The sequence below is a fragment of the Fundulus heteroclitus genome, chromosome 18 (genome assembly GCF_011125445.2).
Source record: "Fundulus heteroclitus isolate FHET01 chromosome 18, MU-UCD_Fhet_4.1, whole genome shotgun sequence".
Lineage (NCBI taxonomy): Eukaryota > Metazoa > Chordata > Actinopteri > Cyprinodontiformes > Fundulidae > Fundulus > Fundulus heteroclitus.
This window is the reverse complement of record NC_046378.1, coordinates 606281-624761: the sequence shown is the minus strand read 5'-3', so window position 1 is coordinate 624761 and position 18481 is coordinate 606281. Positions and strand designations below refer to the sequence as shown.

The window sequence follows — 18481 nt, the reverse complement described above, 5'->3', positions numbered from 1 at the left end:
AAAACAGTTAAAAGCACACCTTAAAAATCAAGGGGAAACGGGTAACACGAGAATTTAGGTGTCTCACACATGCAAATTTCGGTCTACAATTTTGGCCAAATTCAAAAATGAGACATACACTATATATTTGCTCACCCATCCAAATAATGGACATCCACCCATCCATCCATTTTCTGACCCGTTTAATCCCTCATGGGGTTGCTGGTGCCCATCTCCAGCGTTCAATCACTTCATTCAAAAGTGTTTATAAACTCAAGCACCAGGCACATAAACGGTTTCTAAAATTGTCTGTGGAAGAATGGGTCGCTCTCACAAGCTCATTGAACTCCAGTGTGGTTCTGTAAGAGGATGCCCTCTGTGGAATTTTCTCACTTCTAAATATTCCAGTCCACTGTCAATGGTATGATAAATATTATTACTAACATCATACTTCTCTCTATTAATTTCATTAAATGTATAGAATTCTATCTTAAAATGTAGCATTTTTGAAGGCTGGGCCTTCAAAAATCCTTGCATATGATTGGATAAGCCACTTGTCTGTCATCTTTATCGACGTGCTATTTCAATCACTCACACCGAAGCTAACCCGTGACGCTGTGAGAGCGACACAGAGAAAAACAAAACTTTTTTTTATGTTTTTGCAGCTCTAGTGGCACGCGTTTTATTGACAGTGAGCTGACAGGAAGAGGGGGAAGACGGGCGGCAAAGCCGGAGTCGATCCCGGGCCAACTGTGTCGAGGACTAAAGGCCTCCTAACATGGTTCGTGCTAACAGCCCGCGGCAGACGTGTCCACCATGGGCGCGCCCCGGAAAACAAAACTTGCCAAATCCGGTCGGGAGAAGGGCGAAAACATCGTTTCCACCAACAAAAGCCTTCAGAGACGTTCTCTGATGTTCTTTTAATGAAACAATATTAGGTAGATTGGACAACACGAAAGAAATAGCAGCATCAATGTTAACGCTTGCTTCCTCGACGAGCCGCCATTGCTATCAAAACAGTCTCACGTCATGGTCACTTCTCCACTACGTCACATCTATGAAACTCCAGCCCTGCGTCCTGATTGGCTGGACAATAAAATTGGTTGGAGTAATCACTCTCTATGGGAGATGTTCTTGATGGATGTGAGTGAAGCTAGGCGGAGCTAGGCGGAGCGATATCAATCTGGCTAGAGTCAGGTTAGTATTTTCCTTGAAATACGGAGAATGATCACAGACTAAATGGAATGCAGCCCTGCTTTGGCCACAGCATATTCTGTACCTCCAGGCTAAACATGTAGAACATGTGACACTAAAATCTTTGGCAAAACTAATAAATGAAAAATTGTTTACCCTCCCTGAATATGAAGTTTATGAACATATTATGTATAGTTTTGACTAGAGATGTCATCAGAATGCATATAAATGCAGATGTTTTCCTTAACCCCCTAAGTCTGCGAGCCCCCTTTCAAGGGGGCCTAAGCTTTTTAGCAACAATAAAGCACTTGTAGCTGACTAACTCTGAGACTGACACACCTATCATATGTCCAGATCTTCATCTGACAGTCCTCCCCAAAAGTATAATAGCATCCTACATTTTCAATTTCAAGAATAAATTCCAAATTTTAAAAATATGTGCCAAACTGTGCCAAAATGGTACAAACCAGTAGGGATTCACCTGGACTTCTTTCAATCTAAACATGTGTAACTTTTCAATTGTCGATGTGTGAGTGCCAAACTTGCTACAGATGTAACCAAGATGTTGTTGTTACAATTTATTGTGTTTATTTAATTCTTTACAGCAAAAGTAAGACGTTTTGTATGTAAACCTATGTGTGTATATTTTTTTGCCATAATTAAATTTTTGGGCATTTAAATCTCATTTACTCAGGCCAAGAACAATTTACTCTCAGATTTTCACATCTACATCATCCTCCAGGACCTTTATGTTAGTTAATAACAAGATTAGCAGTTTAGGCATTGCATAAGTTGAGAAATGCCTTATAAAGTACGAGTATCCATTGTTTGGAAAATATACCCTCGGGCATAAGTAGTTAAATGTTGTTGTTTTACGGGGGATGTATGGGGATGTTGGCGCATGTCAGTGATGTAGAATGGCTGTGTCCATAGCAACCACTGTAGCAAAGGGAGAAAACATAACATTCTCATATTTTCTGAGAACACACTGAAATCTATGGTGAAACTAACAAATGAAAGAATGTCTACCTTCTGTGTACGAAGATTATGAAAATATTATGCATACCTAATTTTTGCTAGAAATGTGATTAAATTGCATATAAATGCAGATGCTTTCTTTAAATGTTGACTTTTCCACATGAAGTATGGGGAATGGCGGCCATATTTGTTTTTTCGCTGGGAGAAAGTTGATAGTTACATGACCAGGTTCCAAGTCAATGTAAGTTAATAGGCCAAACAAAATGTAGGACTGAAACACATTAAAGAGCCAAATTGTGACAATACTATGTTTCCCGTTGTGGAACAATGTGGCTAATTGCAAGTTTTTCAGTAAGACTGGGTTGACTTAGGGTGTTGCCATTTTAGTTTATGCATTTGTAGATCAGGTTCTTAGTTCATTTTTATATTTTTTTATATCATTATCTCTGTTAGATTTATTCTCATTGTTCCTCTCTGTCTGCTCCTGTTCATTACTCTGCCACCTTCAGTTTCTTTTTCCTTCATTGATCTTAGCTATTCCTCACTTTCTACTCAATTGCTCCCACCTATTTTGTCATGTCTTTCTTAACTCTTCCCTTGTAAATAAGCTTTCTGGTTGTCATTGTTTTTTGCTGGTTTCTTTCACTATTCTGCCTCATGGCTTTTTGATTCTTTCATCAAAATCTTATACTTCTCATGCTGCTTCTGAGTTCCTGTCTGCCATTTGGGCCTGTTAATACCTCACAAAAATGGCAGTTTTCTGTGTTTCATTGCTGTCTACTTATGATCATGTAAGTCTTGCCATCATAATTCATGCTTTTGGGTTTCTCAGTTTATTCTTGTTCTATTTTAATTCATGATTTATCTGTTACATTTCTGTTTATCCCAGTTTCTTTGTGTGTCAACTCAGCTAATTTTATGGTATTTAGTCTCTCTCCCTCAGCTTCCCCGCTTTCCTCCTGGCACAGCTGCTCAACATCTCCTCTAATTGCTCTTCTGATTTGTCGTTTCTCCACCTGTCTCCGTATTTAGGCTCACTGGTTGTCATTGCTCATCTCTTTGTGTATGGTTGTAAGTTTTTGTCATTTGTTTTCATTAAATCCTTTATTTTATCATGCTGCTCATGAGTTCTTGCCTGGGTTTTAGCCAAGCCCCTAGCCCAAAAAATCACAATATAAGAATCCAGCCAAAATCTGGACCAAGCAGACCGTCACTCTTGGAACTCTCATGAACTGCACCAGGGTTTAGCAGATGCTGATGGAGGCTAAGAACTTTTCTGATTTTCAGGTCCTGTCTTCTCCACAGCTGAAATAAATGGAGTATATTTTCCGGGGAACTGAGCTAGTATTGGTGCCATCAGGTTACAATCCTATGTGCTTTCTGAAGGCATCCCAACCTGTAGCTTACTCTCCAGACCAGCTGTCAGCCCAGCACCAAGGATGCAGCCAAAGCCTCTCCTCCTTTCAGCCACCACTGCAACTTTCCTCACCCCCTGACTTGGTGAATCCTGTTTCCTCTTCCTACCGCCATAGGCAATGCTGCCATTGATACGGTGTGGAAGCATGCTGCGTCGGAAGGTCTGGTTTACACCTCCACTGCTGCCCAGCATCTCTTACCATGTCTCAAGCTTTCAGGTCTCAGGCCGGCTACTTGTCACTGGTCAGCCCTCAGCATTTCCAAGCACAGACTCCTCCAGATTCTCTGGGTAAACTGCCCATTACCAGTTTCACGCCGTTTTGCTGCCTGTGCTCCATGTTCTGTTCTCCGTGTGTCAGGTTGTGCGTGTTCTGTTGTTTGTTTTCATTAAATCCTTCAATTTGTCATGCTGCACCTGAGTTATTGTGTGTGTTTTGATCCAGTCCCTGAACCACAAATCATGACAGAAGTTTTTTGAAATCAGAACCATCTTTGATTATTTTCCCGCCATATCTAAGACAATCTAAATTTTTTTTTACTGTGTGTTCTTTCACCCAAAGATTTGGTCATCATCAGTTCCTCTCCTGGTCACCATTCCCAACCACAGCTATCCATTTATGAGCCCTCACTGAAGATAAAGAGACATGCTTTAACTGTACACTGATTTTCCCTCTCCATCCTCCTCTCCTTTTCCTTCCGTCTAGACTCTTTTCCACATCTTGTCCTCCTCCCTAACCCCTGACCTCCCTCCATTCTCATGCCCCTATCTCACCGCTCCCCCTCCACTGGGCCCCATGCAGAGCCGGCCAGCCCCCCCACGTTGAGTGCCTATTAACAGGCCTTGGTGGACTGTAATGATGTCTCTCCTTCTGTCGGTGCAGCTGCTGTAGTGCTGAATAGGAAGGAAAAATGAAAGATTCTCAACATCGGAATCATTGTTGCCCTGCCACTCTCTGCTGTCATGTGTTTCAGACAAGGAAAGGAAAGCTTCCACTGAGGAACCTCACTGTTAAAAATTAGCTCCATCTTTTTGTTTAAGGATGTGAGTTTTTTGGTCATTTATGTTGGAGACTTCCAACGTGTTTTATTCTTTTTTTTATGTCCATTTACAAAATGTGCACTTTGCTTGCAGCAATAATGGAACAACATTTACTCCATACAAAGATTGCTTGAGTTTTTTCTAGACCTTAGAAAAGAGAAGTCAAAAGAAAAGGAAAAACAAGTTAAACCTTTGACAGGCCTGAACTGATTATCTTTCGGTGAACTAGCGTGATATGAGATTAAATCTGTGTAATAGACCTAATTTTATAATTTCCACAAATGCATAGAAATAGGAATTCAAAGAATTAGATGCAATATTGATTGTCCATCCATAATGCTTTTGCCACTGTAAACCTACCTCTCTTGTTTTTACATGTTTTTATCTCAGTGTTCATTACGCTTGTGTCCATCATGGCACAACAGACAGCTGCTGCAGAGTCTGTCAGTCAGCTGCTTTATTTCTAGAGTGATGACCACAGGATGCTAACAGCTGCATAATATAGGGACAAACACAGAAAGAGAGAGAGGAACCCATCCAACTTAAGGAAACTTTACTGTCATACCATGCTTCCACATGACCTGGTCTGAAAGTTTTGTTTTCAAGGTCTTGGGTTGTATAAATAAACCACTAAGGCATAAAAAATAACGAGAAATTATAGGGTAAATATAATGCAAAATTCACTATTTTAGCCATTAAATACATTTTCTTGTGTACTTGAAGTCTCTAGGAGTGCAGGAAATGTGAATGTAGTTTCTCTAGGTGCTACATAGATATGTTTATATTCTGCTTAGGTCCTATTTTTCAAGCCGTTCAGTTTTCTCTATTCTCTATAATGTTTTTTGAACAATTACACCACGGAACTGCTTAACAAGGTCATGGACACCTAGTTTACCAATTTCGCAAATCTGATATTTTTACTTTCTTATTTTGTAGTCTAAGCTCAAGGATGCTGAAGCTTCAACAGGATAGGTGAAAATATTTGGCTGTTGGGTGCATCAACCCACACATTTCATTACACCATGCCCCAGCATGCTATAAAAATGGCCCAATGGGGTGGAGTGGAACGCAGTGCAACCTGGTGTTATGGGGTGGGGTGTGATGTACCGCATTTAGATTTAAAGAGATGGCACTAAAACAAGTTGCTCTCAGACGCACCTTAGAACAGGGGCCAAAGAGGGGCTGTGGGTCAAAAATAACAAGGAGTTCATACCAAAGCTTTGCAGTTCCACTTTTAATAGACCACAACTAAATAATTTACATGTGAAAAGGAAAGCGTTAAATAGCTTCAAATCAAATATAAAACATTACAGCAGTGCCCAGCAGGTACAGCAGATATGTATGGCAGTTGTTCATGCTGTTCAAATGTAATGCAAATGTGCATGTGTGTAATCAAAGCACATATGTGAATGTCCACGGTTGAGATGATCCAAGCTGTATGGTTGTTATCACAGTGCTTCCAGCATTTAGGCTGCAGTGTCTGTATGATGAACTTGCTACTAATTGCTGTTTTATGATCAACTGAATCTGACCACATTGTGTTAGAAACTTGCTAAATTGTATTGCATGTAGTTGGATTCTGATCTGACAAAGGCATGTGCTGAAATTAACTGGATTTGATGAATTAATTAAAATAAATCTAGGTTTTTTGATGTGAATTGGATAAGTGAACATGAGATGAGCCTTGAGATGTTAGATGTTTTTAAAGAACTGTGCGATATAAAACAAAATGAATTGAATGCTTCTGACAGCAATTTGCACTAAACTGTACAATATGAAACCACTGATTCATCCCAGACCTTAACATAAGTCCCTTTTATACCGGCTCGGTTTGGCCGGGCTCTACCCAGCTCTGCCTGCTTGCAAGCATTACAGCAACAGTTTTTTTCAGGCCTTTTCTAGCCCTACTAAGGAGCTGGGTTGATCAGAGCGGAATAAAGCCGCGTTACAAGGTAAAAAGACTGCTGTTCACTGATTGGCTGAGGACGGCAAGAAATGAGAAGGGTTTTCTCCAAGGAAGTTCAGGGAAAAGTTAAACTAAAGAGTGACAACATTAATATTAAGGACCACCATGAATTGAGTGGGTCAAACTGAAATATAATATTATTATCTACAAACCATAAACCATGCCTAAAGGAAACAAAAGAAAAGATAAAGGACACTACAGCTTTCTTTACGCAGATTATTTTATCATTCAAAAATATTTTATCAAAAATGATTTTACATTAAAAAATAATTCAAAACATTATTGCACATACAATAATACAAACATTAGTGTATTTTTTCATTGATGTTTTATTCATAAAGATTTATTTAGGTTTTCATTCTTTTCCTTTTTTTACAGATTTCTTTGAAGTGGTAATGTCACACAGTAATGCTTAATAGCAGCAGAGGGCACAACCCTGATGGATGGAGGTGGGGCTAAAGACACCCCCAGGAGGCGTTCTCCACCTTCTGGCTATACTGGGTCTGTGGAAAACCACACAAGTAAAGTAGAGCCTGGCCGAGCGAAGCTGAGCGGACAGAACAGGGTAGGGTGGATGTAAAAGTGGCAATAAAGGACACATATCTGTGTGGATTGAGAACGTCATCATATGTAGATTTAATTCAGATGATTATGTATGGTTAGTAAGTGTGCATTAATATAGATATACTGTGGGATTGCCAGTCAAGGCGCTGTTGAGCCCCTGAAATTGTGGTAAGGCATATTGTGTCACTTCCTGTTGTTTGGTGTTCCGGACTCTCTCGATTTTATCTTAAATCCCTTTGCTGTGACAGCTCTCTGTTTCTAACACATACGCACATTTAAAGTACATTCTCTGTAGCTGCGCTTCACGTTTGGGAGCTCCTTGTTTCTCACATGGTTTACTTTTTCTCAGTGGGGAAAGAGGTCGCTAGCCTAGCCTAGCTTTAGCCTTATTATGGCTTCCTCATCTATCCTTCCATTAGCTTCCATAAGTCTCTCTCCCCCCTCTCCTCCTCTCTGTCCCTGATGTTCAGTTATTCCTCTGCCTCCTTTAGAGATAATGGTACATGTAATAAATGAGGTGTTTTCGTAGCTTTGGAGGTGAGGGTGTCAAAATTGGAGGCCCGGTTCTGCGCTGTTGAAAAACCAGCAGCTAGCCAAAGCCCCTTAGCTAGCGGCAGATTAGCTTCATCTAGCAGTCCCCCAGCAGTACCTAAGCAGCTGGGTAAACCAGACTGGCTGGGTGACAGTAAGCAGGAATCATCGCTCTAAATTCCAGCCCCAAGGTCACAATCAAACCGTCTGCATTTCTAACACATTTTCCCCACTCAGTGACACATCCGCTGAGAAGATGACTATGGTAATTGGTAGCTCTATAGTCAGAAACGTGGCATTAGAGACACCAGGGATCATAGTCAAATGCATGCCAGGGGCCAGAACGGGCAACATCAAATCCTACCTGAAACTGCTGGCTAAGGATAAGCGTAAATAAGATTGTTATTCACACTAGCGGTAATAACACCAAGTTACACCAAACGGAGGTCACTAAAGTTAGTGTTGCTTCGGTGTGTAAGTTTGCTAAAACAATGTCGGACTCTGTAATTTTCCCTGGTCCCCTGCCTGATCTGACCATTGATGACATGTTTAGCCACATATCATCCCTTCGCAGCAGGTTGTCCATGTGGTGTCCTGAAAACGCTGTGGGCTACATTGATAACTGGCAAACTTTCTGGGCAAAACCTGGTCTAGTCTGGAGAGAAGACATCTATCCCACTTTGGATTGTACAGCTTTTCTTTCTTTCTATGTTAAATTCACCAAAAACCTTATGATCCCTTCCAAATGCATATACGTATATAGTAAGAGACGTGGTTACTTACAGATCACATTTTTGGTAACCTGTACATTCAGATCTGTTGTTGTGGCAGCTTCTGGAAGCAAGAAGACAATAAATAGGTCAGTAACTGGGTTGCTTTCTGCTCTCACAGAATTAAGAAATAAAAAAAATAAAAAAAACATGTATTTTTTTCACAGCAACACTTAGACGATCTGCTAGTGCAGAACTACAAGCCCATTTCAAACGTACACTTCATCAGTAAGATTATTGAAAAAGCTGTGTTACAACAATTAAATACCACAATGACAAGCCACTTTGACGTCTTGCAGTCAGGTTTCCATGCTCCCCACATTACAGAGACTGCCTTGTTAAGGTGTTCAATGAATTCCATATAAATGCAGACTGTGGAAGAACCACAATACTCGTATTAGTGGACCTCAGTGCACCATCACGTTTTGTATCAGTAGGTAACTCTACATCAGAGGTGACAAAAAATACATTTGGAGTTCCCCAAGGTTCCATCTTGGGTTCCCTGCTATTCAATATCTACATGCTCCCTTTTGCTCAGATCATTAAAAACAACAACATCAGCTGCCATAACAATGCAGACGACACACAGCTCTTGATCATGATGTCCCGGGATGACTATGAACCCATTCAACCACTGAGTAAATGCTTAGAAGAAATCAATGAATGGATGTTTTCTACAGTTAAATAAAAACAAAACTGAAGTAATAATTTTTGGACCAATGGAAGAGGGATCAAGATTTAATACACAGCTTCAGTTACTACAGCTAGAAACCACAGATCAGGCCCAAAATCTGGGTGTAGTGATGGACTCAAGCCTGAACCTTCAAAGGCATGTAAAGATAATTACAAAGTCGATCTATCACCTGAAGAACATTTCCAAGATTATCTAGAAAATAAAATCCATGTGTCTATCTTTAGTCGAATTGATTACTGCAAAGGTGTTTTCACAGGTCTGCCTAAAAAGTGGATCAGACAGCTGCAGCTGATCCAGAACGCTGCTGCCCGCATCCTCACTAAGACTAAGAAAGTAGAGCACATCACCCCAGTTCTAAAGTTCTTACACTGGCTCCCTGTATCTCAGAGAATAGATATTAAAATACTTCTGTTAGTCTATAAATCCCTAAATGGCTTAGCACCTAAATACATCACAGACTTGTTATCGGTGTATCAACCCTCCAGACCACTAAGGTCTTCTGACTCAAATCTACTCTGCATACCCAGAACCTGAACCAAACATGGCGAAACAGCATTTAGTTCTTATGCTCCACATATGTGGAATAAACTCTCAGAAGACAGGAAAATGCTGAAACCCTGAGTTCCTTTAAGTTTAGGGTTAAAAAACCTGTTTGTTTAGAGTTGGTTTTGAATGTTAACTGAAACATCATTAGATTAAGTTTATAGTCCAATGTATCTGTTGCAATTAATCCACTGCAGTGTACTTTCCTCTGTATGTTTTCGTTTCTTATGTTCTGTTCATGTACAGCACTTTGAATTGTCTTGTTTCTGAAAAGTGGTTTACACATAAACTTGCCTTGCCTTACCATTTCTACAAGAAATATCACATCTGTCCCATACAGAGTTTGCAAACTGGTAGGTGAGTTTATATAACTTCCTCAACACATCTGACAAAACAAAGGTAAATATACTCATTTATCAACATTTCATAGAAAAGCTCATCCATATTAAACTTCAACAAGGCTAATGCATTTTCTTGTATACCATTTATATCTTCAATTATAAAAATATAATGCATTTTTATAATTGAAGAGGTGATATCAGCAGAAGACATTATGATACTTTAAAAAAAAATAAGCACTTAAAATGATTATTTTTTGTTCATCACTTTAGCTGTATGGATGAACATAAAGGAGGGTTAATAATGCTTGGGGCTTGTGTTGTAGTTTGCATCAGTTGGATGAAGTAGATGACTGCATGGTTCAGAAAAACATGGTGAACCAGCTCCCTGTATTATTTCTTCTTTCCTTTAATGTGGCCATTGTGAACCCGGTTCAGCTAAATGTCAGTAATTTATTTATTTATTTGTTTGTTATTATTTTTATAATGATGAGGTTATGGGTCATAGATCGCTGGATATTTCATTCTTAACTATTTTCTCACCAGAAAAAGTGTCACAATACAACCTTAGAAAAACAACTACCAAATCATTGAATTGCTGGTAAGGGAGCCAGAAGTGCTTTTAACTTTAACTTCACTGAATAGAACCGGTTAAAAATGATCACCAAGTTCCACACCTTAGTGCTTCGGATGGCAACAGGATATAAAAAATAATAGGGGCCTATTTTTTTTGTTTTTACTTCCATCAATTATGCATTACGTGTTGTTATTTCTGCTTTAATTTTCTGTTCTCTCTCTTTTATCTTCATAGTAGGTATACCTGGTCTGGCGTTCTGTTAACTGTGACATCATCCAGAGAAGACGGCTCACCCGCTACTACCATCTAATGTAGAACAGATTACTAGATCAATGTGTGCTTCTGTGCTTTTTTGTCTCTCTTGTTGTGTCTCTGCTCCGTCTTCAGTAACCCCCAGTCGGTCGAGGCAGATGACCGTTCATACTGAGCCTGGTTCTGCTGGAGGTTTTCCTTCCTGTTAAAGGGGAGTTTTTCTTCCCACTGTCGCTTCATGCTTGCTCAGTATGAGGGATTGCAGCAAAGCCATGTACAATGCAGACGACTCTCCCTGTGGCTCTACGCTTCCCCAGGAGTGAATGCTGCTTGTCGGGACTTTGATGCAATCAACTGGTTTCCTTATATAGGACATTTTTGACCAATCTGTATAATCTGACCCAATCTGTATAGTATGATTGAACTTGACTTTGTAAAGTGCCTTGAGATGACATGTTTCATGATTTGGCGCTATATAAATAAAATTGCATTGAATTTAATTGAATCTGACATGGGCATTACCCACGGGACTTCTCACCAACTCACACCTCCATGCCCAAGATGGCTGCCCTCAGTTTAAAACATTGTGAAAATTTCCATCATAAACCGATTATTTCGGTTGATGATGGATGGTTGATGATGGAAATTATGTTGATTGTATGTGTCAACAAGTTGACACATACAATCAACATACAATATAATGTAGTACACAGAGGACAGCAGCGTAGTTTTGAGCTGTTATTAGCTTATATTCCTAATGTTTAGCATGTCACTATTAGTGATACCCTGCTGGCTTTCTGACTTGCAACTGGAACTTTGTTTATTGGGTCGGATGTTTATCACAGATTTATGTTCTGACTCCAGAGATGAATAACTAGCCATCAGCACTTCCTCTTCGTCTGCTTCAATTTATGCTTGGACTTCTTGAAATATTCTCCACTGCATTCCTCTTTTGATAAGTTGAAACTAAATGGAGATATACCTTTTTTCAAACAGCTTTAGAGACATATTTGTTCTGAATCCCAGCTTCGAATTTATCTTTAAAATGACTGATTGTCAAAATTCTTTACTATTATAAGTGATCCCAGCACCACAGTTTGAGAGCCTTAAACTATACCCAGGGGTGGAAAGTAAGTACTCGTGTACTCGTGCTTTTGTAATTAAGTACAATTTCTGTGTACTTTGTAATTTTTAAGTAGTTTACAAAAGCTGAATTTGTATTTGTATGTATGATTTAAGTATATTACCCTGTTACATTTGAAATCATATTTGTTAATAAAGGGTTTAAAAAGCTCAATTTTTTTAAAAACTGTTTGAAACAAATATCTCCTTCTTCTTTGGTGAAATGCACAAGAGGTATTGTCTTCTGCGCATAAAAAAGTAGCTAAGTAACTTTTATTTAAAGTAAATTTTTAATGCGTTACTCTATTTTTACTTGGGTAACATTTTACACTGGTAACTTTACTAGTATTCAATTAAAATGTTATTAAAGTAACTATACTTTTACTTGAGTGCATTATTTTGGTACTCTTTCCACTTCTGGCTATACCAAGGCACTTAGTACTTCTGTCCAAATACGTATTACCACAAATAGCTAATCACTTAGTAGCAAATTAATAGATTTAGGTATGTAGATGTAGAATAAACAAAATGAAAGCATGGATCCATCCAGCCATTTATTAGACTTAGAGTTAGACAGACTACATTGTCATTCAACTACTCATTAACAATCTACATTTGAGCAAAATTTGGTTGCAAGGCTCAGAGTAAAAACAGAAGACAAAGGAAAAACATTATATATAAGTTTGTCATTTGTTAGGAATGTAGCTGCAAACCAAAGACAACACTTTTTATGTACAGAAAAGTTATTTGTGAGACAACATGACATGTGAGCAGTGCGTATACAGCGGTAGGATGTGTTGCAACAATGAATAGACCATATGATGGTGCAGATAGCACATAAAAAAAGCTTAGTTCAGACTTTCTTTCACGGCCCATTGTAGTGCCTAAAATATGATATGTCCCATTGTACATGCTCAGTCTACTTTGTTTGGTTTCCAAACTATCAGAAGTGGTCTCTGAAGCATTTACAGCGTGGCAGAGAAAAAAAAAAGGAGGTGGGAGGGAGGGAGAGGTTCATCCTGAGTTTGAGTTCAGCTGTGATGTAACTGTGGACGATGGCGGTGCCGCAGTCAATTTATCGTTTGGGGCGATATCCTCAAACGACCTCAGCCTCCTTCCCTCCTTTCCCTCTCCTCACTTCATGTCGGCGCCATTTATCTCTTCCACACCCATGTCATGTAGAAAAGCACCATTTCATACCGCCATGCAGGCTCTAACATTATCTGCTCTCCTCTTCCTTGCTGTCAACTTGGTCGTGCATCACTGCCTCTGCTCCGCATCCCGCCCAGCATCCCTCCGATGCCCGCCAGCAGCAGCACTTCCACACATGCCGTGCACACAAAGAAAATATCTCCTGCTAAATCCACTTCAACGGAAATGTGGTGGCATGAAATATGTTTGCGTGCTGCCAACCGTTCAACCCTTCAGTAAAGCTACATGCTGGGTAAATGCGCACCTTTTAATCAAGGTATATACCCTTCATGAATTTAGCTCTTCTGTGTTCAAGGCCTCCCCACACACATCAAGAACCTTTCAATTTTCTTTTCCTTGCTTTTTCTCTCTACCTCTCCACGCCCATGCCTATAACAAAATGTTTTCTTTTCGTTCTTCAGGTCATTGCCGGAGACCATCTTCCTCTCCCTAAGTCCCATTCAGGCTGAATATTTGGAATGGCAGATCATTTAAAAATCCTACCGGGGAATGTCTACCTACATTTCTGCCTCTGCTCTTTGTGGCTGTTTGCATTTCCTCTCCACCACTTGCTCGTCTCTGACTGATGGAGGGTGGGGTAATCTGCTCTGGTTGCCATGACACCAGACAGCCTTTGCTTGGCGAAGGCACGTAGCTTCCTCTCTGCTCTATTTCCCTGGAGCCCTCCGCTCAGGAGCGTGTGTGCATCTGCGTCCGGGCATGTGTGCGCTCGGATCTGGCACAGTCGCACATGATGCACAATGCTGCATGGATATATTTGCTGTCTCAACATGTTGACTGAGGCAAGTTAGGATGAGAATGCAAATATAGTCTACAAAGTCTAATAAATTATTTTTTTATTTTAATACAAATATTTTAGAAAATTAACATTTTTAATTCTGTATGCGTTCTGTGGCGAACTACAGTAATCTGTCCAGCTGTATGAAGTGAACACTCAGAGACCCACTCAAGGACCATTGAACTTCAAGCAGCAGATTACTTCATATGCTGACCACAAATCATATTGCACACACCATTTAATTTCCCTCTGCAGCGATTTTTCTTCTTTTTTTCAATTTTGCTGTTTATTCATCCCATTCTGGAACCCTAAACTGCAGGGAGATACTTTGGTGAAACACAGCACTCTGAGTCACCCTGAACAGAGTCACCTTTAGGACTTTATAAAAAGTCCTAAAGAGAATTATTTTTTTATAAAAAAGAAACAATATGTCCGAAACAAATGAAATAAAATAACTAAATACATATGACTAACTTGTTAAATAAATAACATCTATTTTCCATGTACATAACCACCTCTATTTGTATTAGGTGACAAAGGAAGGAAGGGAAGAAAAGGGAGTGTACCTCATTATTGTACATGTATGTGTGTGGAAACTGCTAAGTTAAGCAAGGTTACAAGTTATTCTTAGAGAATCTTGTATACTACATATCTATATTTGTTATAAGCTCAGTGAATGATGATCAGGTCTCTGTAAATTTTTCATGACATCCCTTTCTGTTGTATCTTCTTTTTCTAACTGTAGCCTGGACAGCATCTCTTTGATCAGCTATCACAAGCAGGGGGTTGGTTAGACTTCCACTGGAGATCAATGAGTCTGTGAGCTATTATTAAGGTAAACACTGTTGCTTTAGCCTGTGTTTTACAGACTCGGAACTCTGGAGGAAATATCCCAAAGATGCCACTATGGAGGGAAGGTGCTTAGTGTACTCCCACTCATGTTGGTAATGACCTTGAAGACATTTTTCCAAAGCTATTCAACAACTGACAGTTCCAAAACACATGACCTAATGTAGCTGAAACAGCATGCCATCTTATAAATGCTGGGTCAGCACTGGGGTATATTCTATAGTTTATCATTGGACTAATGAGTGGAATGTGGTGGAACGGATAGAAGTCCACATATTCACTCAACCCTTTTCCCATTGGCAGCAGATCCTGGTGCTCCTTCTCATTTAGTTTGATTTGACAGTAGCATTTGATACCATAGATCATAAGATTCTCAGACTACACTGCATCCAACGGGGGTTCTCCAAGGCTCAATCCTGGGACCTACTATATTCATTCTCTTCATGCTTCCCCTTGGAAACAGCATCACCCACTTTGAAACATTGTTTCCCTACTACGCAGATGATACACAATTTTACATCAAAACAAACTCCTATCCACCCTCCATCTCACCATCAACCTCACTTCAATATTCACTCTCTTTACTCACACTCTATTTGGAGGAGATAAAGATATGGATGACCCAGAATTTTATCCGGGTTGGCACTCCCCATCAGCTACAGTCATCCACTATAACCTTCATCACATTTTTCTGGTCAGGACATAACACTCCTCTTCTGTCACCAGTCTTAGTAGTCTTGGTGTAATGTTTGACCATCCCCTGTCTTTTGACACCCACATAATACACCTTTGCAAAACTAAATTGTTTCATAGGAAAAACTTTGCTGCCCTCTATCCATCCCTAACCCAGCCAGTTGCTCAAAAACTCATCCATGCCTTCATCTCTTCCAGACTGGACTACTGCAACTCCCTGCTGTTCAGTATTTCTAAAAATAAATAAATAAAAAACTACAAAGTTTAAGTCTATCCAAAAATAGAGCTGCTAGACAGCAAACTGAAACATAAAACCATATCACTCCCATTCTATATTTCTCCATTGGCTTCCCATCTCTGTCCAGATTCAATACAAGACCTGTGCTGACACCTGGAACCAAGATGTGGGAGTGCACCTGATTATCTTAAAGAACCATTGTTCATGCACCTCATGGTGCTCCCTCCGGTCCTCTGGCTCTTTTTGTTTCCACGCTTCTTTAACAAAACTGACCTCAAACGAAGACGGGCGTCTCAGTTGTCATTCATTGTGGAGTGAGTGTCGCGTTTATTTGAGGGTGCTGCAGACTGACGAGTCTTTTAAATAATAACAGAAAGCATTTCTGTCTTCCAGTTTTTTTTGATTGATATTTTAGCTTTAGATTTTATTATTTTCATGTTTGTTAATTTTTTTACTGTTTTGTAGCACTTTAAGATTCTATATGAAAAGTGTGTTATAAATAAAACTTTATGTGGCTTTTTAGGATCCTATAACATCCCTGCAACTTGTAAACGGACATGGGTTTACCCCAGCTAAAAAGGCCACAACTTTTTTATGCCAGACATGAAATGTTGGGTCATTTTTGGACAGCTGGAAAAGATGATTCTTCCACTTTTAGGACTTTTAGCACTTTACAAACAACTACTATGTCTTAAACAATCAAATAAAAAACACTGGGTCCCATTTATTTTATTATGATCTCAGGTGTAAGGACAAAGGGCCACGCTACAACTCAAATCACTGGAGCTGTTATGAGATAAACAGAATTCCAACTTTTCTTTATGTTTTAAAAGTTTTACACATATGCATTAATGCTTAATTCAAACTTTTGTCGAATACTTAAGACCCAATCCCTGCAGCAAAAAGCTGCTGCAATGCAATCACTTTTCTTAGTCTCAAAAGGCAATTACAGAGTTTTGAACCACTCTCCTCGCAGCTCTCGGAATCCTAATAAAACTGTCCATGCCAGCTCCAATCCATCTATCTATCTCCAGACTCCAGCCTGGATGAATAATTTAGCAGGCTATATTTCCAGCCATCTGCTTCCCTCCCTCTCTTTCTCTCTTTTTCTTACTCTCTCTCTCTCTCCCTCCATCATTCTGCTCATTTCTCCGAGAAGTCCCCTGGATCTGATTCTAGTTTGTTCTTCATATGGTGGATGGACAGTTATGGGCTTTCACTGACTAAATCCTTATTATGTACTGTGGTTTTCAGTACTGTCCGTCTAGTCGCCTGCTTAGAGAAATGGCTGTTAATATTTTATTGATGTTAAAATAAAAATATTTAGAGTTAGAACATAGATGTGAGGAGATATGGATTTAATGTCTGAGAATACTGCAGCATTTAACACATAAAGACTCCATAGTAAAAGGCAGACAATGCTGCTTGCCAGCTTCAATCAAGCAAGCAAGAAAAAAAGAAAGAAAGAAAAAAAAAAAAGGAAGAAAGAACATTTCCATCACTTCATTACCAATGTCTAACATAACAACACTATCGGTCAAAGGCCAGCAGAGGTCAGCCAAGTTCCTCCTTCCTGCCAGCAAAACCAGCCAAGTGACCACATGTGTAATAAGCAAGAAACTTGTGCACCTGTAGCATCACTAAATGTCAGCAGACATTTGCAATACATATAGTTTTCTCAAAAGCAGAATGTTGTACACACTAACCACCAACTTTATTAGATACACATGTTCAATTGCTTGTTAACACAGTCAGTAAACCAGCCAATCACAGATGAACAACTAGGTACATCTGGGCATCTAGAAAGTTCAGACTGAGCATCCGAATGAAGGAGAAGGGGGATGTAGGTGACTTTGAATGTGGCATGGCTGTTGGTGCCAGACAGGCCGGACTAAGGATTTCAGAACCTGCTGATCTATACAGAGATTTTTGTGCACAACCATCTCACTGGTGAGAGAGAATGGTCAGAAAAAGAGACAGTATTCAGTGAGCAGCAGTTATAGGGACACAAATCCCTTGTTGGCGTCAGAGGTCTGAAAAGAATGAGCAGTTTAAGACTAATAAGCACTAGAACCATGGAGCACAAAATACGTTGAAGTGTGAAGCTGGCGGACTGCAGCAGGGGACTACTCCTGTCTTCTCTGAACAACAAAGTGAGACTACAGTTCAATCGGGTTCATGAAAATTGAAAAATAAACTTTGGGCAAACATGGCCAGGTCGGATGAGTTGTGATTTGAAGTGCAAAATCAGGCAGGATCAGAACCCAGAGTAAAAGCCTGGTTCATTCCTGCCTTGGAGCAATAGTACAGACTGGGAGTGGTCACATAACTGTTTGGGGGATCTTCTCGGCATATTTTCGGCCCCTTTGTAAGAATTAAACAGCCTATGTGAGTATTATTGCTGGCCATGTCCACCCCTTTATGACCACAGTCTATCAATCTCATGATGGCCACTTCAATAAGATATTGCATCATGTCACAAACATCCAGTCATCTAATGCACGTTTCTTAGACATGGCGATGAGTTCACTGTACTCCATTGGCCTCCACAGTCAACAGATCCCAATCCAATAGAATACCTATGGGATTTGGTGGAACACGAGATTTACATGATGTATGATCTGCCAACATATCCAGAGTAAATGTATTATGCTATCCTCTTTGTAGAAGGCCAAAAAGAACCCATCTGCCAAGAGTCTTTCCACACCTTGGGGTCTCTTCATACTTTGACAGTTGCTCCTTTTAAGT

The 18481-nt window shown here is 39.8% G+C and overlaps 1 long non-coding RNA gene across 3 annotated transcripts in view; it reads right to left on the bottom strand.

Moving 5' to 3' along the window:
- The window catches only part of LOC118566677, a 151020-nt gene that overhangs the window by 83639 nt on the left and 48900 nt on the right, over positions 1-18481 (bottom strand). For all 3 annotated transcript variants that reach the window (XR_004933204.1, XR_004933205.1, XR_004933206.1), the window contains exon 2: positions 8451-8501. This is a non-coding gene — a long non-coding RNA (uncharacterized LOC118566677). The remainder of the gene's footprint in view (positions 1-8450; positions 8502-18481) is intronic.